The 22,634-nt window shown below is 46.3% G+C and overlaps 1 long non-coding RNA gene across 1 annotated transcript; it reads right to left on the reverse strand.

Annotated features, from left to right (window-relative positions):
* Positions 1 to 415: 415 nt before the first annotated feature.
* Positions 416 to 19,815, reverse strand: LOC144141764 (uncharacterized). The gene is made up of 3 exons (XR_013316697.1): positions 19,595 to 19,815; positions 5,712 to 5,893; positions 416 to 519 (listed from the first exon to the last, which is right to left on the reverse strand). It is a non-coding gene; the product is annotated as an uncharacterized LOC144141764 (long non-coding RNA).
* Between the last annotated feature and the right edge of the window lie 2,819 nt (positions 19,816 to 22,634).

Raw genomic sequence — 22,634 nt, forward strand, 5'->3', positions numbered from 1 at the left:
TTGCCGCACGGAATGTTCAATATTTGAAATTTTGAAGTTATAAGTCGGTATGTGTAATATTTAGGGCCACCGTAACAAAACAAAAGCTGCTTTTTGAGGTTTCACCAGGTGAACAAACGGTACCGAGTATTATTATCACTCCTGAATTTCTAGTATCTTAATTTGGAAGGATTTACGGAAGTTGTAAAGCAGAATAAGTCGTTTTTATTACGCCCTCCGATTTAAAACGACTGTCATCATTCAACTGCGTGTTTTCTTTGCTGAGCTTGCTGCGCTCTCGTATTTCAAGGCAAGTGGGAGTTTATAGTTTGCTGATTATTATTTCGGTTATGCCTTTGAAAACCAGTAGGTCGGTTTTTATGGCATTTTTATTTGATTCGAAAACGCGAGAATTAGGAAACTGTGTTCAGCTCACCTGACTCTTCGGGATATTCAGAGACTATCATTGACGTAGCTAATGGAATGTTTTCAGTTTTTGTGTCATCGCAGACAAACTTGGCGTATTCAGAATGATACCAACTGCAAATGTAGAAAAAAAACATACATTCCGTTATGCAGTGCGCGTAATGGCATGTGGTATTCATTATCCCTCTGCTTTGCGGCTTTCAAGCAATTGCTTCTAAGGTTTACATCTTTCATTACAAAAACATGTTCCCACTAGTATTTTGAGATGTACAGGTTAGCTGGTTCCTGTATATCCTAAATTAACTCTGATATATTACGTTTTCGATAGCTTGATGCAAATTACTTTTATATAGTTAACAGTGCTACAACTCTTCTGCGGTATAATGTCAGTGAAATGCTGTTTGTTTTTTTTACAATTTTTTTGAAAATATAAAAACCAATACACTTCAGTGTTTTCTGTAAAAATAGCTGGCAACGATTTCGAATAGCAATTCCTGGCTTCGGATAAGTAACAGAAATAGCTTCACTAAAAAAATAGCGACCCCAAGCCGAAGTTATGTGAAAATAAAACTTGAAGTTATTCCTACAGCTTTTTAAAACAACGGGAAGTAAAATAGTATAGATATCGATTCTTTCACAAATGGAGAACATAAGGTGAGTAAAACCGATGCAGAAACAGAAGAAATATTTTCTAGGCCCCGGTTTTCCAGTGTGATATAACGCATCCCGTAATGACTGATAAAAACAAAAGCATTGCCACAAGAAAAAAAGAGAAAGACGATAAAAGAAAGAAAAAACGCACACTTTACTATTACAGAAAAAAATTAGGATAAATGTAGAAATGTCCGAAAAGCAGACTTCTAAAACTGAAGTTTCGAAGAACAGCAACAAAGAAAATGTGAGTATCAAGATTTTATGATAACACAGTTGTTTAAATTATCCAAATTGAAAGTGAAGTGCCTAAACGTTAGGTATTTATTAAGGCAGTTCGTATCACATGACTCCTTGAAGTAATTTGTCGGTCATTTGTCATTTTCTTACTCTCATGATTCCAGGATGGCCGGCGAAATACGCCAAGTTTATTTTTAAACCAGGTAAATTATCTGCGATTGTTATTTGTTTCTGCTTTTTTGAACATCGGCGAATTTTACGCCTCTTAAAGGAATCCAAAGCGAACAACTTTATTCTTTAAAGGAACCTATAAAGTAGGTTGAAGACACGTTAGGTGAGAGAGAGGGTGCCTTTTAATGATGTAAAAGGAGTCAGCAAGCCGCGAGCAAGTGCTGCTACTCCATATGAACATCAGCTAGAGAAAATAAAAATAAAAAGTGCGACAGAAAACCTTGTACCAACACTAACAAACGCAGATAGGCGCACAGAACTGTCAGACCCGGCAACACCCACACACCACACGCGCAGTACTAAAGTTACGGCCCACAGAGAAGAGCAACCACTTACGTGCTACACTGAACATCTAGTAACACGTAAAGAGATGTTATATAGAAAAAAATGCAAGCCGTACCGATTTCATATCTATAAAATACCCCTGGACACGCATGTCGCATTTTGTATTCTTTTGTTAAAATAGCAAAATTTTTAGTCCTGCGTTTTGAAACATCCTGTGGCGAAGTTATACACTGTCCTAATATAAGGGCGACATGGCATATTCATCCCTTCGAAAACATTAATACCTTTACAGGTATTTTTGCAATAACTAAGAATAATTTACACAGGTTCAATGATGCTAATTATTGAAACCAATACACCATTCAAGCTATAAACATTCCACTTGAATGTTTGCAACAAAGCATATAAACAAAAAGGAAGTCTGAGCGATATAAGCGGAAGAAGCAAGATAAACTCCTTCAAGTGTTTTGGGCTGCGTACGGCAATGGCGGGTTGTTGTCGGCCCTCGTTGCAATGATGTTTTTGTGTGACACAAGCGGCAGCAGCACGTTACTCCGCCAACTCTGTCGGCCATACTTAATCACAATGGTTTTGTTCCCGCATGCCATGAGGGAATGCACATAAGAATTTGATGATGGCAAGTTCATCCGATTCGCCAAACACGCTTCCCGAAGTGACGTCCGGTCAATCTAAAATATGATGGCAGGCCGGAAGTTTTTTATCCGTAAAGGCTAAAACACAGCCTATGTCCTTTCAAGATAGCGGAGACAACTTAAGAGCTCTCTTTAAACAATTAGACTACAGAATTAAATCTATGCTTCCATAGTTTGGGTACTATGCACTACAATTTACTCGTTCCGATTGAGGCATTCGACCATGCCTTGACGCCCTCAACGTCAGTCTTAGCGCGAACTTTACGCCGCGGGGTGACCCGTGTTTTAATAGGTACCACCCTTGTTCTGCTAAATAAACAACTATGATCCTCTGCCTGTGTACCTATCTGTCTCGTGGTCTATTCAGCCGCCTCACAAAAGTTTAAAGTACTCTGCTGTACTACGTTTATCTAGACAAAACATGTCGAAACTGCTATACCTTGCCGTATGTTCAAATGACCAAAATGTTTGAGAAAAAAGAATGCATGATGGGCCTTTGAGGCAAAAATCAATACATAACTGATATATACAGTGTTCCGTATTTAAAACACATGACTGCTTGATGACCGCGATAATAAATAAAAATATGCCTTGAAAAAGGTTTTTCACCAAAAAGAATTGGTCGCCATTCCGCCCTGTACAAGTGGATGTCCATCACAGTTGTCGTAAAGCACTACACCTGGTGGTGGAGGAGGGTATGAAATGTTTGTTGCCTCAGTGGGCTTGACGGTTGCGCTTGGCTAGTGTGCTACATATTGCATGATCTTTGAGCAGTTTTCATTACTTGACATTTGTTTTCACTGCGACAGTTCAAGGGTGCCTCAATTTTGCTTGTTGTATGTTTTAGTCGGTCAACTGCGGTAGGCTTAGCTTGTCCTCCCTGCTCTGCGGCTGTGCACGACTGAGGACGTTTGGAATGGGTATTAAAGGCATTGCGTGTAACATCATTTCAGCAAGAGAAGTATGTCCAACGCCCTCGTTTCGCTTGATCTTCGGCAGTGGTAATACCAAGCGCCCCGGTTGAAGTAAAAGGCTGGAACATAAATGCTACAATATCGCATGACTCATCAACAACAAAATGGCCGGCACTGCTGGCAGTACATTATTATCTAATATACTGACAACAAGCTCAGCCTCTCTGGCGGGAAATTCGTAGTATTGATTACCTTCATGTACGCGCTCACCGTCTTGGGCACGAGTTGATCTGTTTAGTGACACTAATATTTCTTAGACTTCACAGATAATTTGCAGGCATATTCTTTACCAGGAACATATGGTGAGGATACCATTATTCCCAGGCGCCCCATTATTCATATTTTGGTTTTGAAACTTGTCCTGTGGCTTCCTAAACGTATTTTGAGTTCTATGCTGTATGCTTGATTAGCCGGACGCTTGAGCAGCAGGACGCGTGGTTAGAAGGACGCTTGATTAGCAGGACGTCAAAAACATGAGAGATGGAGGTACACAGTATTACTGCGAAACACAGAATCACTGGAGCAACACACTATGCGTATTGCCATAAATGCGTAGGTGTTCAGCAGGGTATAATTGACTCCAGTAGATAGTGCGTTATCATTGGAACGTGGCAAAATTGAATTGAGCATACCCCCGCCATGTTTATTTCGGACGGCACAACATGACAAATGAAAGTGTGCGAGGGGAGCCGCTTTGGGAAAAACAATATTATTACTACGAGGCGGGCGAGCACTGTTGTCTTATGTATGCATTTGCAGCGAAGGAAGAAGACACTCAGCGGAATTTTAATAATATTGATTTTCTTTCTGCGCACTGCCTGCAATTTTAGAATGTCTAGAATGCTCTATTACGCCCCATTTTTAAGATCATTCCTTGCGTGGTAGCGACCTTCAGGTCCCGCGGCGCAATCTTGGTTTCCTTGCCCCTTCGCTTGGCTCAAGCTTCCTTCAGAAGGCACCACGGTACTCCGCCTTATTTTTCAGTGGCTGTTACGGCGTCCACGCATTCGGTTTCGCTTACGCGAACCACGCGAAGGGGCAAGGGGTCAATAACTGATATGTGAGAGCGCTCCGCTTAATGAATTGGCATGAAAGAAGACAACAAAGCCACACAATGCACGCACACGAACGCATTGCTTTGACCATTGCTTTGAAATTTTCATTTTTGGCGCTTGGTTCCATAATGTATTCGCTGACCTGACGTGGCTAGGCAGCTTCTGAATGGCATTTAGGTCAAACGAAATTATAAGTCCAGTAATCGACAGATATTCCTGGGAGGCAGGCAGCGAATCCACGAGCAAAGACGCATGGTCACAAAACACGATGTGCCTATTTTTCTCTGTGCATATTCTTTGCGAATGAACGTTGCCAAAGTGGACCTGGCCGATGGAACTAAATCACACGCCACCGAGGGAATCTGTTAGTGCTCCCTTCTCTTGCAACGCATCTGGTGCGACGTTTCAGACACTTTCATTTCCTCACAGACAAGCACCCGTACCCTGACAGTCACCCCTTTATGCATGAAAAGGTGTAGTGCTGGGCGCGCGAGCAGGCTTGGATCACTAGGATTTATTCGTAGACTGCTGCTCCACTGAAAGATGAAACGCCCATGTCAGAGACTTGTACCTGCCACAATCTTACGCATGTTTGCTAATTAGGCAATTCCTATTCATTGTGTTGAAAAACCTGTACCTTCTAATTTTAACCTCATTTTGGCAATATAAATGCGGCAGCTGATCGAGTTTGCATACCGAATGAACACAAATACACAAAAGGTAAGAATTGTGGCAGCAAAGCCTCCCGTTTGCATTTTGTAATAGTGCACTTGTGGTTCACTATTAAATACACATAAAAACAGCTTAGTTGGCGTTGGAGTTTCCCGCATATATTCAGATATTTTAGTTTGTTGTCCAATATTCTAATTAGGTTTGGGTTACCGTATACTAGAAATCTAACCCAAATTTGACAATTATGTCAAGACATAGTTCGTTCATTTTAAAACATATATTCTGTTAACATGCATAAAAACTTATTCCATCCAGTGCTTTTGATTTCGACATGCCCCAAGTCCAACAGTTTGCGTTGTGTTCCAAACCACACGAAACATTTGCCGATCGTGTTTTGCAGTTGCATATATGGCACTTGGGATCCGACAGAATACTACACGCTACCTTGTGCTTTAGGCACAAAATTTGGTAGCTGGAAGTATAGGATAACAATAGGAAATGTACTAAAAACACTCTACAGGGTAAATAAGGACAGTAATGCTTACTGGTATCCTCGGTACATGCGTTCCACGGTAACAGTGTAGTTGTAATCCGTCTGCGATATGTTTTTCAGCTGAAACCGCCGGCACGAGCAGCCAGGAAAATACCAACGATCTAAAGGCGACGTATATGTAGTATTGTAAAATGCTTCCATATAATGCCAAAGTGAATCAGTCGTGTTCAGTAGCTTAGAAAAAGTAAAAAAAAAAAACAAAATCAAGCAATGGGAACTTCGGCATCCTTTCGCTAGCGAACATTTACCAAACCGTTACACTGGCTCATCTGTCGCTCACATGCAATTGATTTCGTTATTTCATGGCCAATGCAGTTGCGATAGCTGGAAGTAACCGCGACGGACACTTGGAAATGGTTGCCTTGTCGCTAAGACGAATAAATTGTGTCGTTTATGTGGCTTTGCTTTCACATGGTGCTGTCCGAAAAATTAGCGTGTAGCCATGCAACTGGGTGTAACTATAGCAATATCCCCAGACAATGTAAAAGGCTTTTAAGGAAAAATCAGGTGCCTCTGTCCTTATTTTCTAGCAGTTTTGTTCCATAAGTTTTGTACCACTGACACCATAGCCAATTTAAAACTAATGGTGGGGTGCATTCCAGAAATGTGTCCCTTTTGAAAGTTCATTACACGGCATCTGCAATCCTGACGCAGTTGTGGCTACTTAAATACACAGGCAGATAGAAAACGCTGCAAACTTATCATATTTACTCGCGTAATTATCGCACGTTTTCTCCGAAAAAAAATAATGAAAATTTAGTTGTGCGGTCATTACGCGGGGTAAATTTTCCGCGAAAATATATCACCAAAGGAAACGGAACAAGTTGCGGGTCAATAATTTTACGATAGGTGTCATGAACATAATTAAAAATGAAGGGTAAATATCGCTTAGCGTTGCAATCAACGCACACATCACATGAACAGCACAGAGACATTTTTCATAATTATTTTTCATTCAATCGCGACCTCTCATTTTGAAACTTCAAACTGTGCACACAGACGGGAGAGAAAAAACGTGACGGAACTAGAGCAGACAAAAAAAAAGACATGGCAGGACTTTGCTAGACTTGGCACATGTACGACCTATCGCTCCAGCAAGTTCGAGGGGCGTTCATTGCGCGAAAATAAAAAAAAACCGAATCGGAGCAACCACGTGCAAACATTCTTTGTGAAAAGTTTGTTAAACACAGGTGAGCAGACATAACAGCACACATTGTCTAGTCTGCAGAAATAGTTCGACTTGAAGGCGTACCCTATAATTTTTAAATATTAGCGGAAGTAAAACAGCTCGGCCAGCATACAAAACTATTGGCGAAGCTTGACTACTGGTGCAATGCTGGAGCAACAACAGATCCTCTGGCTGTGGGGAAGAACCGGCTTTTGCACTTAACATAGACTTCTGAATTTGCTGCCGAAAGTTCACCGTGACTGGGAGACCAGAATGCTTTTTTCTCAAACCTTTCACATTTCCTCAAAAGGGATCGTGTCAGCACGCGATAGCACCCGCGGCAAATGGGTGCGCCAGCGAGATGTCTGTGGTCAAACATCAGGGCCGAACGCACGGGAACTGGGGAGTTAATCAGCAAGTCCGTGATCATGGCATGAACGCTGGGCAGAGTATTCTTGAAGGTCGAGCAGGCTCCCGCCTGTGTTCCTCGACAGGCATTGGCATGGAAGAGGGGGAAGCAGCGTAGGGCCTGGGGGAGCGCCAATTGTGAGCTCGTAGCTGTAAGTGCCAGACCCTCTCAGGTCAAGGAACGGCGATGTTCGTGCAGTTGTCGAGCTTCCTCGAGAAGCACTTTGAGTGGGGGCACCGGGGCTGATTTATTAAGGGCTTCTATGCGGGTATGGCAAGGAAGTCGAGTAATCGGGCGAACAGTCTGATAACTAACGTGAAGATGTTTAAAATGCATTTTTTAGCTTATAGACCGGAGCACCATACGTAAGTCGAGTCATTGCCACTTCTTCAGTAAGCGTAAGGCAGGCTGACTGGCATGCTCCGCCGTACTTGTCGACATACGAGAAATGACACCAAGCGTGGGCTTCAAGTTGCGCTTAAGCGGGCTGATCCAACATTTGGCGCTGTTGTTCCTGGATAAAGGGACAGCAAAATACAAATTTGTTCACTTTTAAGGAAGACTGGTGTGTCGCCAAATATATGACCTTTTGCATGTCCGGTGGGAGCTGACGGCGACCGTGAACAATGCGAAATTCCATCTCTTGAGGGAAAATCTGAAGTCCAAGTGTCGGAAGGATAGTGTTGATGCTGTCAGCCGCACCTTTAGGTTTTTCAATGGTGTTATCAAGGTCGTAAACACCAGCGGCGTCTGCCCAAACCATGAGATTATAAGCTTATATACCAAACCGAGCGGCAGAGACCCGTTCGGGCGTACGTGCAACGCGGGTGTTGGCTAGGTTCAAAAGCACAGAGCCTAAGATAGATCCTTAGGGCACGCACTAAGAAGTAAATAACAGAACTCCACTCCGGATACACTCTGCTAAGGCGAATGGACGGTTCTCAAGGAAATTACGTACAAATTTCGGGCCCTCTAACCAGGAAATGCCTGATATAACTGCGCGAGAATAGCAGCCTAAATACCACGATCGTATCGTTTCCACATGTCGATTGAAACGACGTAGTCAGGGACGTAGCCGCACAGGACAAATTGAAAGGCGTGGGTTCAGTCCCCACTCGGGGCGCATGTTTCCTTTCTTCCTTTCTTTTCTACTCATACTTAAAAATGTAAACTTTCCAAACCACAGTAAAAAACGAGCCTAACATAACTTTCTATATTTCCTCAACGAGCCCCTCATTACCTAACTATATTATTCTGCGAAAGCCTAGCGAGGGTCTCGTTTCTGCCAGTCTTGATGCCAAGATAGCATAAGAGTGCTTCCCGCCAGTTACCCGCTCATTACAGGCTTTAGATGTTCGAGTCGCACCCCGGGAGTTGAAAATAACGTCCCCTTCTCCCCGTCTAGTCAGAGTGGCGCTAGCAATCACACTAAAGCGCGATATATAGTTCTTGTAAATATAAATACCTCAGAAAGAGATGGTGGACACAGTCGCCCAGATAGCCGAATTGGTAAGGCATCCGTGATAAAATACAAAAGCGTGGGTTTGTCCCCACTCTGGGCACGTGTTTTTCTTTCTTACTTTCTTCCTTACTCATATTTAAAAAAATGTTAACTTCACAAACCAAAGTAACAAAGAGCCTAACAACAACCCCTATGCCTCCTTTAGAGTTGTAGCTTGCTGACATATCATTCTATATTTCCTGAACGAGCCTCTCATTTCCTACCTATATTCGGCGAAAGGCAAGCGAGCGTCTCGGTTCTGGGAGTCTTGTTGCCAAGGTAGCATAAGAGGGCTAACTGCCAGTTAACCGCTCATTAAAAGCTGTACATGTTCGAGTCAACTCCGGCAGTTGAAAAGAATGTCCCCCTCTCCCCGTGTAGTCAGAGTGGCGCTGGCTACGACCCTGTAGGGCGAGATATAGTTCTAGTAAATATAAATAGTCCTGAAAGAGAAGGCGAACACAGTCGCCCAGAGAGCCAATTTGGTGCGGCATTTGAGATCAAATCGAAAGTCGTGGGTTCGGTCCCAACTCTGGGCGCATGTTTTTTTCTTTATTTCTTACTCATTTTGAAAAAATGTAAACTCTACTAACCATAGTAAAAAATCCTAACAGAACCCCTATGGCTCCGTTGGCGTTGTGAACTGCCGACCTATCTTTCAGTATTTTCTCAATGAGACCCTCATTTCCTAACTATATATATATATGTATATATATTTATATATATATATATATATATATACATATATATATATATATATATATATATATATATATATATATATATATATATATATATATATACACATATATATATATATATATGTAACGCAGGAGACATGGGGTCCTCCGTCGAGCAAACATCTTTATTAACCACTTCTTTCTTGTCCACCGCTGTCGCACCGCACCTTCTCTTGGTGGCTAGTCTCCCATTCCGGCCAACTGCCTTGTACCATCCATCTGCGGGATGTCATATATATATATATATATATATATATATATATATATATATATATATATATATATATATACAGTATACTCCAGATAAAGGGAACTTCAAGGCTTCAAGGGACCGAAAAAATTAGGTCCGTTTAACAGGGCTTCCGTTTACTGAGATAGAAGTGCAAAGGAGCATATATATGTGCGTGCACACTGGTAAGGGCATTTCATGGAAATCTCAGCACTAGAATGTGAATATAGCGGTAGTTTTTCAGAAAGCAAGAAAACTACAAGAGGCTTAGGAGGAGCATTCACAAAGTTGATTCGGCAACAATGAGTCGATGTGCACTACAAAATGCACCAATTATTTTTGTTTGAGTACTTGCAACTGCATTTTCATTCAGGATAGAGGCCGGAACATCGCGAGTGCTTACAAGCCACCGTATTTAGAAGACGGCAACGTCGTAAGAAAGGGCGAATAGCCCCACGATGGCGCGAATGAGGCGGCAGGAGCTGAGCCGTGTAACCTCGGCGTCTTGAATCGAGACCGAACGACTGGAACAAGAACTGCGATGTTGCATTCGTTGTGATAACACGGTTAACCACTTACGAGACGAGGATAAAAAACACGGAGGAAGAAAAAACAAAAACGAAACAGCCGGAACTGTAAAAAGCTGATTCTCATGCCGATGGGTATCACAAGAAGTTTCGAATATAGTTCCGTTTACACGGTGATGCAGAAATTTTAGTTCCGATTACCGGAAGTTTTTTACGTTATTTGAATACAAAACCAAACAACTTACGGGCTACTGTCCCGTTTAAGCGATTTCCGTTTATCAAGATGCGACAATATATATATATATATATATATATATATATATATATATATATATATATATATATATATATATATATATATACGTTATATACAGTGCTCACGGATTGAAACGCGACACTGCGAGCGCGTGCCTGCTGGGACATCCAGCGCCGCTCGTGGGCGCCCGTGGAAGCTAGGGGTTGCATTGGGGTATACCGCGAGGGTGAGAGCGTGTTGACCGTAGGTGTACTGCTTCCGGTTGCCAGTGAGCGGGACTTTCGTTCCCCGCAGCGACAGCGGGGCGCTGCGATCCTGGAGCGCTGGAACGCGTTTGTGCGCCGACGGTTGTAACCCGGCGGTGCACGCAGCTGATTTCGCGACATCGTGTGCGGGCGCTCTTGTTACGCTTGCCTTCCAATGCGGCACAGTAATATTAATGTAATGCACAGTCACGCTCATCTGAATAAAATAAACTTCTGTACAAAGGAACCGCAAACTTTATTCCAGGATGTAACCTAAAAAAGGAAAGACGCATTTGCAGGCACATTCGCGTGTGATGCGGTGAAATACTACTTCGTCGGCTCTCCTATTTTTTATATATCATGGAATAAAGTTGGCTGTTCCTTCGTGCAGACGCTCGTTTTATTCATATAAGCGTGACCGTGCCTTACATGCACATTGTCTGTGTCGCATCGGAAGGGCACGCGGAAGAAGAGCGGGCGAGCAGACGATGGCGGGAAATTGGCTGCGCGGACTGCCGGACGGTTACCACCGGCGCACAAACGCTCTCCTGCGCTCCAGGCTCGCAGCGCACCGCTATCGCTGCGGGGAACCACAGCCCCGCTTATTGGCAAACGGAAGCAGCAAGCCTTTGGTTAAAACGCTCTCATCCTCATGGTATACCACAATACAGCACCTACCTTCCACGGGCTTACACAGGTGGCGCTGCATGTACCGCAGGCCACGCGCTCGCAGTGCATTGCATGTGGTGCACCGATTCAACGACCTGGGATGTGCTTTAGTCAGAACAGCCAAACATTTTCCCATGAATACATGCAGGATACCGCAGGTAAAAGAAGAGGACGCTTTCATTCCGTTGCTGCCTGAGGTTGAGCTCACTGGTCCCTTCTTGTCCCTGTTAACAGTGACGTGTGTTCCACGAAAAAAACCTTCACACTTGTAACAGAATGGCGAATAATCTCCTTAGCAGTTTTGCTGGAGTTAGCGTTTCTGTCGGCACCTCCATTTGCTTAACCTGGAGCTGTGCAGATGTACACTTCGAACGAAGAAGTCTTCATGGAAGCACCACGTATATATGCCTTCTGCGGCACAGATCATCTACACTGGCCCTCTCTGCAACAGGATGCATTCACTTTCAGCTGCACTGATCATCACAGCATGGCGGATTGATTCACTTTTTAGAAAAGGGTGAGCATACACAACTGCAACTACAAGGTAAAGCTGAACAACGTATTTTCGCCTTAGCCTGTGTTGCTAACACGTGATTTCGAAACCGTATTTCTGACTTCCGTGCATTTGACTTACAGACCAGCTTTTAGGAAGTTTTCGGATACCCGGCTTTCCGAGTACTGTGCTACACAGCATTTGTGCGAACAAGGCAAGCAAACCGAGGAAACCGTCACTTCATACAGCAATTACATCGTTGACATGGGTAAGACGAGGAACAAGGCTATGAGTCAGCTTGAAAAAATTAGGCACATACTAAATTGCATAGACTCTCACGCTCTCCAAATGGCACTGTTCAAATAACGTGATTCGGTTGCTGAAGTTATCAGCGTTTGCCAAGTGTACGACGAACTTCGCAAAGAGGCGGCTCACACTTGAAAACCGACTGCTCAAGGCACTCAGTTTTTGTTTGCAGCCGGACATTACATAAGTCGGTACGCAGTGCGACGTATTCAGCAGTTTGTTCGCAAAAAGGTCTCTTCGGGTTTCCCTTGTTAGGAACATAGCGTACAATCAGCCTGATTTGTCTCCACTACTCAAAAACGTTACTGGGCAACAAATGTATCACATAGCAAGGGGTGCCCGACATATAATCTCGTCGTAGTTGCAGCCTAAAGAGCCAGCATTGCGGCTAAAACACTGAAGGCCGCTCAGTCGTTTTTCGCGGAAATTACCTGCAGTGGTGTTTACCTAAGCCGATTGCGTGGCAAGACCTCTAACTGAGACACTACCTGGACCCAAATTATTGGCTACTGCGAAATCTACGTACCATGTCTTTGTTGCAGTCCAATCCCTACGGCCTAGGTGTATAACGACACGCCAACGATGCGAATTCGAATTCAATGATCGCTCAATCTAGATATTGTCACGGAGACAAGGACGACGCAGTTGTCTTGCAGGAGAAACAAGTTTATTGGAGCGAACTTGTGCTCCCCTAACAACTCAAAAGAATACAGAGGCGGCGAAGCAGCGGTCAACAAAGTGACTTGCGTCAGCGAGCGTCGCAGAATCGAATGCCCCGGCGTCTGCTCTGCAGGCTTTTTATCTTTCGGCGCGCGTGGTTCTGGAACCGTCGATTCGCATCGAGAACGTTGTAGATGCAAGAAGATTATTCCGGGATGTTCACGTTAGATCGGAATGCTCTCCCTATCTGAACAGATAACACATGCGGCACAGAAAGAAAGAATGGAACACGCGCTTCCCTTGGCACGGAGATAACACAGACCGGCGCAGCCGGGCGGTAAAAGCAAAACGCAAATAAACAAACCCAATGCATGGTTCGTGGCATTACCCCCCCTCTAAGAGTGCATCGACCCGATGCTAACATAAGCGACAGTCCGAAAATGAAAATAAAAGTTCGTCATCGTTCGTAGAAAGGTTTTAAGCGAACCACGTGGACGACTTCGGGCCGCGTACGTCGTCGTGATGTGCCGGAGTCACCATCGGGGATCACTTCGTAGGTAAGTTGGCCAACACGTCGCAGAATCTGGTAGGGTCCGAAATACCGTCGCAGAAGTTTCTCGCTCAGTCCGCGTCGTCGGATGGGAGTCCAAACCCACACCCGATCCCCTGGTTGGTACTCGGCGTCTCGGCGTCGGAGGTTGTAGCGGCCGGCATCCACCAGCTGCTGGTCCCTTATACGAACTCGAGCGAGCTGGCGGGCCTCCTCCGCACGTTGAAGATATCCTCGGACGTCGGCGTTGAGGTCGTCGTCTTCTACATGCGGAAGCATGGCGTCGAGCATCGTAGTTGGCCTTCTACCGTAGACAAGCTCGAACGGCGTCAGCTGCGTCGTCTCCTGGATAGCCGTGTTGTACGCAAACGTGACATACGGGAGCACTTCGTCCCAAGTCTTATGTTCAACGTCAACGTACATTGACAGCATATCTGCGATTGTCTTGTTCAGACGTTCTGTTAGTCCGTTCGTTTGGGGGTGGTACGCCGTCGTTCTTCGGTGATCCGTGTTGCTGTAGCGTAATACTCCTTGCATCAGCTCCGCAGTAAATGCCGTTCCGCGGTCGGTGATTAGGACTTCCGGGGCTCCATGTCGCAGCACAACTTGGCTTATAAAGAACTTTGCCACTTCTTGTGCAGTCCCCCTCGGAAGAGCGGCGGTCTCTGCGTAGCGCGTCATGTAGTCTGTCGCTACGACAATCCACTTGTTCTGTGATCGTGACGTAGGGAACGGGCCTAAAAGGTCCATTCCAATCTGTTGAAATGGTCTCGATGGGACGGCGATCGGTTGCAGAAGTCCGGTGGGTCTTGTCGGCGGTGTTTTTCGTCGCTGGCAGTCACGGCAGCTCCGGACGTAGTGGGTGACGTCAGTGGTAAGGCCGGGCCAGTAGTACCTCGCCTTGATTTTTCCAATAGTGCGGGCTGTGCCGAGATGTCCGGAAGACGGGTCGTCGTGGCACGCTTCCAAAATTTCGTCACGAAGGTCCGCGGGGATGACGAGAAGGTAATTCGCTCTTGTTCCGGGGCTGAAATTCTTCTTCACGAGGACGGAGTTTCGCAGGCTGAATGCTGGTAAGCTGCGTTTGAAGGTCCTAGGAACGGCAACGTTGCATCCCTCGAGGTACTTGATTATGACGCGTAAGTCGGGGTCGGCACGCTGCTGGGCGGCTAGGTCGCTCTCCGTCACGATCCCGAAGAACGCGCTGTCTTCATCAGAGTCTTCTGGTGGTGGGTCGACGGGGGCGCGGGACAGGCAGTCGGCGTCGGAGTGTTTCCTGCCGGATTTATAAACGACTGTAACGTCGAACTCCTGCAGGCGCAAGCTCCAGCGCCCAAGACGGCCAGAGGGGTCCTTCAAATTGGCGAGCCAACACAGCGCATGGTGGTCTGTTATAACCTTGAATGGCCTTCCATACACGTATGGGCGAAATTTTGAAATCGCCCATATAATAGCCAGGCACTCTTTCTCAGAAGCAGAATAGTTTTTCTCTTCCTTCGACAGACCACGGCTGGCATAGGCGATTACCCTTTCGCAGCCGCTTTGCTTTTGGACAAGGACGGCACCCAAGCCTATATCACTGGCGTCCGTGTGCATTTCCGTTTCGGCATTTTCGTCGAAATGAGCGAGCACGGGCGGGCTTTGCAGGCGTTTTTGCAGCTCGGAGAATGCTTTTTCTTGGTCGTTTTCCCAGCTGAAAGGGGTGCTGTCTTTCGTCAAGCGCATGAGTGGCTCTGCAATGCGTGCGAAGTTTGCGACGAAGCGCCGGTAGTATGCGCACAGCCCCAGAAATCTTCGCACGCCCTTCTTGTCTTTCGGCCTAGGGAAGTTCGCGATAGCTGAAGTTTTTGCCGGGTCAGGTAGGACTCCCGCGGCGTTGACGACGTGGCCCAAGAACTTGAGTTCCTCGTATGCGAAACGGCACTTTTCAGGCTTCAGCGTCAACCCCGACGTACGAATGGCCTCGAGTACAGACTCCAATCTTGCAAGGTGTTCGTCGAAAGTCCGGGCGAATACCACTACGTCGTCGAGGTATACGAGGCAGGTGTGCCACTTAAGGCCAGCTAGCACAGTGTCCATGACTCTTTGAAACGTCGCTGGTGCTGTGCACAGCCCAAACGGCATCACCTTGAACTCGTATAGGCCGTCTGGGGTTATAAATGCAGTCTTCTCTCGGTCTCTCTCGTCCACTTCAATTTGCCAGTAGCCGGTCTTCAGGTCCATCGATGAGAAGTACTTCGCGTGGCAGAGGTGGTCGAGGGCGTCGTCGATTCGGGGGAGGGGGTACACGTCCTTTTTCGTGATTTTGTTCAGTCGCCGGTAGTCAACACAAAACCTTAATGTGCCGTCTTTTTTCTTTACGAGTACGACGGGCGCAGCCCAGGGGCTTTTCGAGGGCTGTATAATGTCGTCGCTGAGCATGTCGTCGACCTGAGTCCGGATGGCTTCCCGCTCGTGTGAAGAGACGCGGTACGGTGACTGTCGGGTGGGTCGGGCTCCATCTTCGGTTATTATTCGGTGCTTCGCTAGAGGGGTCTGACGTAGTTTTGCGCTCGACGAAAAACATTCGCTATAGCGACGCAGCAAAGCCAATAACTTGTTCCGTTGTTCTTGCGGTAGCGCCGGATTCACGTCGAAAGGCTGCGGGAGCTTGAAGGTTTCTACGGGTGTGCGTTCAAAGTCGGCGACCGCGATCACGTCACTTGCTTCTTGCGCTTCTTCGAGGAATGCAATTGCCGCGCCCTTGTTTAAATGCTGGTACTCCTCGGTGAAATTCGTAACCAAAATGTGGGATTGGTGTTCCTTGAAGCGCGCAATGCCTCTTGCGACCGACACACCACGGTTGAGAAGCACCCTTTGATCGGTGTCTACGATAGCGTCGACGTCAGGAGCAGCATCTTCACAGTAGACTGCGACCATCAAGCTTGCGCGGGGTGGCAGGGTGACATGATCATCGGCAATCCTTACAGCAGCACGTCGTTCGGGGTTCGGTTCCGGCGTCATGGAGTGATTGGGGGAAAAAGTTATTGACTTGGTCTGCAGATCGATTATTGCACCGTTGTCCATCAAAAAGTCCATTCCAAGAATTACGTCGCGGGAGCAGTTAGGCAGAATGACGAACGCCGCAGGGTACGTTGTGCCGTCTATGGTGACGCGCGATGTGCACGTTCCACTTGGCGTCACGAGGTGGCCTCCTGCTGTGCGTATGTGCGGACCGTCCCATCTGGTCATAACTTTCTTCAGTTTAGACGCAAATGGTCCGCTCATTACCGAATAGTCAGCTCCCGTGTCTACGAGGGCGACTACGTCAAAGCCGTCGATGGACACCTTGACGTCAGATGCAGTCTTCCTCGAGTTCCGGGTTCGTCGGGGCGTCGTATCTCTGCTTGTACGTGTTGACGGTCGGGCACTGTGCATCGTCGTTGTCGTCGTCTTCTCAACGGACGTCTGGGTCCAGTCGGGTGCGCGTCGCGGCGTATAGCTGTCGTCGTGTACGGGAGTCTCGTCAGGTCTGTGTCGGGTCGTCGGGATGAGGGCATGTTGTGAGTCACTGTCTTCCGCGAGTCGTTGCGTCGTTGGAGGGTTTTCATTTTTCCGCGATCGTGCAACTTTACCTCCAGAAGTTGCTGCTTTTAGTTTCCCCCGCGTGGGCTGGGGGACCTTCCACGTGAGAACTCAGCATTGCTACGGCGGTTCGGCGACTGGTATGGGTAGGGTGACGGCGAACGGTTGAAACGGGCTGGTCGACGGCTGGTGTTGGACAGGTACTCTTCGATCTCCGATGGGCGCTGGCCAGTTCGGGGGCGGGGTGCGTCGACGGAGAACCCTCGCAAACCGAGCCTCCTGTAGGGGCAGCGACGGTAGACGTGGTCGGCCTCTCCGCAGTGGTAGCACAGCGGACGATTGTCGGACGTTCGCCACACGTCGGTCTTCCTTGGGGCAGGGGGTTGCGCCGCAGGTGGTCGGGCCGGCGAGAGGGGACGACGGTACGGAGCCTCGTGACGATAGGGTGCAGGTGGGCGAGGGCGATGTACAGCAGCCGCGTAGGTCATGGCTTGCGGCTCGCGAGGTGCTACTGGCGTCGTTGAAGTTCCCAGCGCTTGCTGCACTTCTTCTCTAATGACGTCGGTAAGAGAAGCGACTTGTGGTTGCGGCGGCGTCGGGAGCAGTTTCCGCAGCTCCTCCCTCACTATTTCGCGGATAGTGTCGCGTAGTGAGTCGGAGTTGATAGCGCTGGCACCAAGCGTCTCCGAAACCAGCGCATTGATCGGGCGGTCGTACTGCCTCGTTCGGATTTCGAGCGTCTTCTCCATCGCGGCGGCCTCAGACGCGAATTCGGACACGGTCTTGGGGGGGTTGCGAACAAGGCACGCGAAGAGCTCTTGCTTCACACCTCGCATCAGAAACCGTAGTTTCTTTTCTTCCGTCATTCCAGGGTCCGCACGGCGGAAAAGTCGCTTCATTTCCTCGACGAAGATTACGACTCCTTCGTTCGGGTGTTGCGTTCGAGTTTCCAGTAAAATCGCAGCTCGTTCTTTTCTCACCACGGTCGTGAAGGTCTTAAGGAACTCGCTTTTGAATTGCGTCCAGTCGGTCAAGGCACTCTCGTGGTTTTCAAACCAAGTTCGGGCTGCATCCTCCAAGTAAAAGAAAACATGCCGGAATGTTTCTTCATCGTCCCACCTGTTGAAGATCCGCACGCGCTCCAGCTTCTCCAACCATTCCTCTGGATCTTCAGCGGGGGCTCCCCGGAACGATGGCGGTTCCCGGGGCTGCTGCAGCATGATTGGCGACGTTGTTTCTTGTACCATGGTGTTGGTTGCAGCGTTCCTTCTCTTTGGCCCTTCTGGCATCAAACCGAACTCGGGTGGTAAATGTTGCAGGCGGAGGCTGGCTCTTGTTGGACTGGCTTGGCGGCTTCCCGAGGCTGCAGTGGGCATGAAGGGTGCGTACCCAGCACCTCCACCAGATGTCACGGAGACAAGGACGACGCAGTTGTCTTGCAGGAGAAACAAGTTTATTGGAGCGAACTTGTGCTCCCCTAACAACTCAAAAGAATACAGAGGCGGCGAAGCAGCGGTCAACAAAGTGACTTGCGTCAGCGAGCGTCGCAGAATCGAATGCCCCGGCGTCTGCTCTGCAGGCTTTTTATCTTTCGGCGCGCGTGGTTCTGGAACCGTCGATTCGCATCGAGAACGTTGTAGATGCAAGAAGATTATTCCGGGATGTTCACGTTAGATCGGAATGCTCTCCCTATCTGAACAGATAACACATGCGGCACAGAAAGAAAGAATGGAACACGCGCTTCCCTTGGCACGGAGATAACACAGACCGGCGCAGCCGGGCGGTAAAAGCAAAACGCAAATAAACAAACCCAATGCATGGTTCGTGGCAATATTATCGGGAGCACGGGGATTGGGGTACACATATTGCTTTTGTGTCAAAACGCGAGTGCACGGCAAATAGTGAGTTTTTCCTGGGCTGTCACGCAGCCACATTATTGTGTATTCATTATTACTCTTCTGCAGGAAGCTACTGCAATTTGTGCAGTATTGATTCCTAATTAGTATAATAAATATTGCAATGACCAGTTTATTATTTATATACGTGAAACAGCCGCCAGAAAAATTTGTGGGGAATTGGCGAACTCAGCTGGAAGGCGATAAACGTGGCTGGAGATTATTAAAAGAGTACTCTGTCCTGCAGTCAGCTCTACCGGGCTGCTGCTGGTGAGGATGATGATGGGATATTCTAGTCTAAGATGATTTTTATTTGAATAAGGTACTACGCTAGGCGACAGTCGGTTCTACGTTGGCATCTACAATGCTAAGAAACGTTTTAGACGATAACATAGACAACTGAGGGCAGTTTGCGCGGAAACATGTTAAGTAATTAACAGCGCAATATTGCCAAATAGCTCGACTGCCCCTTTCTATTTAGCTTCCTGAAATTTTGCCTCCGCGCCTTCTCACCTATAGAAAAGCTGCGTCAATCATTGTACGTAAATTATAATCATAACACCATTTTCCGAACCCACATTTTGTATCATCCTCAAAAACAAGCCTCGACAAGTAAAGCAAGCTTCTTATACTGGAGGGTAAAGCTTCAAATAAATAACTTACGTTTCTGAGGTCGAGGGGGGCCTCCAGTTGGCTAACTATTTCACTTTGATTTGACCAACATACCATACACAAGGCAGAAAAGCCCAAACTTGACAGCCATGTTGCCCGCGAAGAAAACTTGAGGCTAATTTGCGGCCGCATCAGGAAGTATGAAGTGAAGCAAAACTGAGATATTTCAAGTTAAGGTTACCATTAGAAGTAGTATGAGCTATGCAGGCGCTTTCCAGCTAGCAGTTTGTCCTCTATTTTATATACTTGCTCCTGTTGCCGACAAACGAACAATGTAACGAAGATAAGAAATTACAATTTCGCAACGTGTGCCCCTCGGCGTCAATCTTGTCCTTATTGTTGTATTTGTTGCCGTGTGAGCCTGACTTCCTTCAATAGGACAAGTGATTCCTGCCCTGACTGTTTGTTATAATGCGCACATTTTACTCAAACCATGGACAATTGTACATATTCTGCTTTGAAATTAGGTGTTTGTATTCGTGCTTTGCTAAATATAATAACGCCACTTAATGTTTTGTAAAAGGTGGACAACCTGCTGGGTACACTGAAAGCCACCTCGGAAAAATAAATGAGTATTAAGAACGACAATTTAAGGGACTTTACTTTGTGCAAAATTTGTGTGTTCTCTAAACGAGATAAACTCTTGCGGCTGTTTGGGAACGGTAAGGTGTTCTTGCTATATCATGGAGTTATTGAGCCTGCGTGCCTTTACAGAATTTGACATTCAACTCAAAATGAAATACAGTCTACTGTGTGCAAAATAGGCGGCGTCCGCCACGCAACTCCGGTTTATACGACAAGCTAAATACAAATAAAACATGGAAACACTTACGAATGACGTATTGCAGATCATCTCCATGGTTTGTTAAAGAATTCACAATGAGAAGACGCTCTGCCTCTATATGTCACCCCAATTATTCTTCCAAAAATATCTGCACACGCCACAACAAAAATAGGTTTCGCATCTATTATTTCTGCATGGCGGAAATGACGCAGTGGAAGGCGCGACAAGTACTTAACAGCTGGCCCAATGAGGCGTTTTTTCTACCTTAACATGAACTCTAAACTTCAAATGCACACTCTACTCCCCGACATGTTTTGATGCTTTTATCTTTGCGAACGATGCGTGTGGCAGCAGTTACTAACTGCTCGGTTGCGGATATTCGACAAGAACAAACTGTTCTATAATTCACGATGAAATTCAAGCCCACGGAATATTATCGGTTTGTTTATTTCGTATAACCCCTTTTTAAGATACGAATTTTTGGGCTTTTTGGCAACAAGCTAGTAATATCACCGGGAATGCTTACACGCCGGCCGTCATACCCCAACCATTTTGGACTATTTCGAAAGGATAGAACTTCAACATGCAGCGTGAGAACTTGCCCTTAACGCTAATGGAGCAGGACATTCAAAAGGTTGGCATTGAGCGTTCTGCACACTTTGCACCCAATGGCGGGTCAATATTCGCTCAACTGAATAGAAAATCTTTACGAGGCAATATTTAGCGCCGGCACCCGGTCGCTGCAACACTAGATCTGAGCTTAGGTCGTTCAGAAATGTCGCGGCAAAAACACCGACCCGTGTATGAGGACTTGTTAGAGTACACGATCAACTATGTCGACATGACTGCAAACAAATGTGTTCGAAAAGAACCTCCCTATTAAACCATTCCTTACATCACCCGCTAGCTTATGCCAAAATGTTCGGCGTAGCCCTATAGTAATTGCTCGAACGGATTTTTGGCATGATAATTTAGTCTTGTAAAATAAAATTCAGAAGTTTTTGTCTAACGTATTTCATAGAGAAAATCTAAAAATTGTTGAGCGAGGCCCTACGTTAACCAAAATACACTCAGTACCTCAGACAAAGACCGCCAAGCTTTTTGGGTTAACAAAGAGTAGGATGACCCAAAAATACACTGAATGCTCCTGTTCCCAACTGGGTGCCACCTCCATTTCTAATGCGCTAAATAATGTGCGTGGAAAGGTATCATCACTCTTCACCAAATTTCTATGAGCTACCTCATCTTCCCTTTGATATTTCCTTCGGGGGTAAAATTAATACATACGTTCAAGCCCTCACACGGGGTCATTTTTAGCCAGGCACTCTTTAGATCTTTCTGCTCTAACCCATGTCGATTCATATTTGAACGAAAAAGAATTTTGATGGAATGTTGACTTTCAGCTAATTCCAGAATACCCTACTGTAATCTGACAATAACTGTTCTGCCGGCTATATTCTAAAAATATGGGTGTCATTTTACAATAATTTCAAGTTTGTGTGAAGAACTGAAGTACACGAGGGTCGAGAGAGTTTCTTTTTCTGCCGACATTTCTGCCTACATTTTCTGCCTGCAATGACGACTCGTTAGCTCGCCTGCCTTCTCTGAGGGAAATGGGATTTTCCAGAACAAGCATACATTCAAAGGCCACGACAATGAACACTTTTACTACCTAATAGCCTGTACAACAAAGCACGCGATATGACCTGGCTATATTCCTGTGCTTACCATAAATTTTGAACTTCATTGAATCGTACATTACTGCAGTAAATTGACCAGATCAAAGAAGTAACTCCTTGGTTCCCAATCCCTTAATCGTTAATTGATAACGGGTGTGACTACCAAACAAAGGGTAATGTCCAGGTGATAGGGGTGCTGATGGCCGTGAGTCATCCAGTTTAGCCATGAAGCTGCAGGAATCGACAAACAAGTACAGTGCGAGGTGTAGTGTAATATGTGTGCTGACGGCTGACAATTACATCTTGGTGCATGATCAGGTTTTTGTTTGCATGGACCCGCCAACTGACGATATCGTGAAAGTCATTGTAAAAAAGGGATGCCACAAATAATCAGGCGAGCAATTATGAAGGGCGTGTAGAGGAGTCAAGCCAAGAGGAGGCAAGGACCACCCGCAAAGCGATTGCGCCAGTTGGCTTGCTTCAGGTATATATCTGTTCAATTCCTGACCTAAAGCCATAGCAGGCCATGAACCTTGACAGAATGTCATCCGCCATGGTTGTGCAATAA

This window comes from Haemaphysalis longicornis, unplaced genomic scaffold (assembly GCF_048455015.1).
Source record: "Haemaphysalis longicornis isolate Haplotype H1 unplaced genomic scaffold, Haemaphysalis longicornis Haplotype H1 scaffold_6, whole genome shotgun sequence".
NCBI lineage: Eukaryota > Metazoa > Arthropoda > Arachnida > Ixodida > Ixodidae > Haemaphysalis > Haemaphysalis longicornis.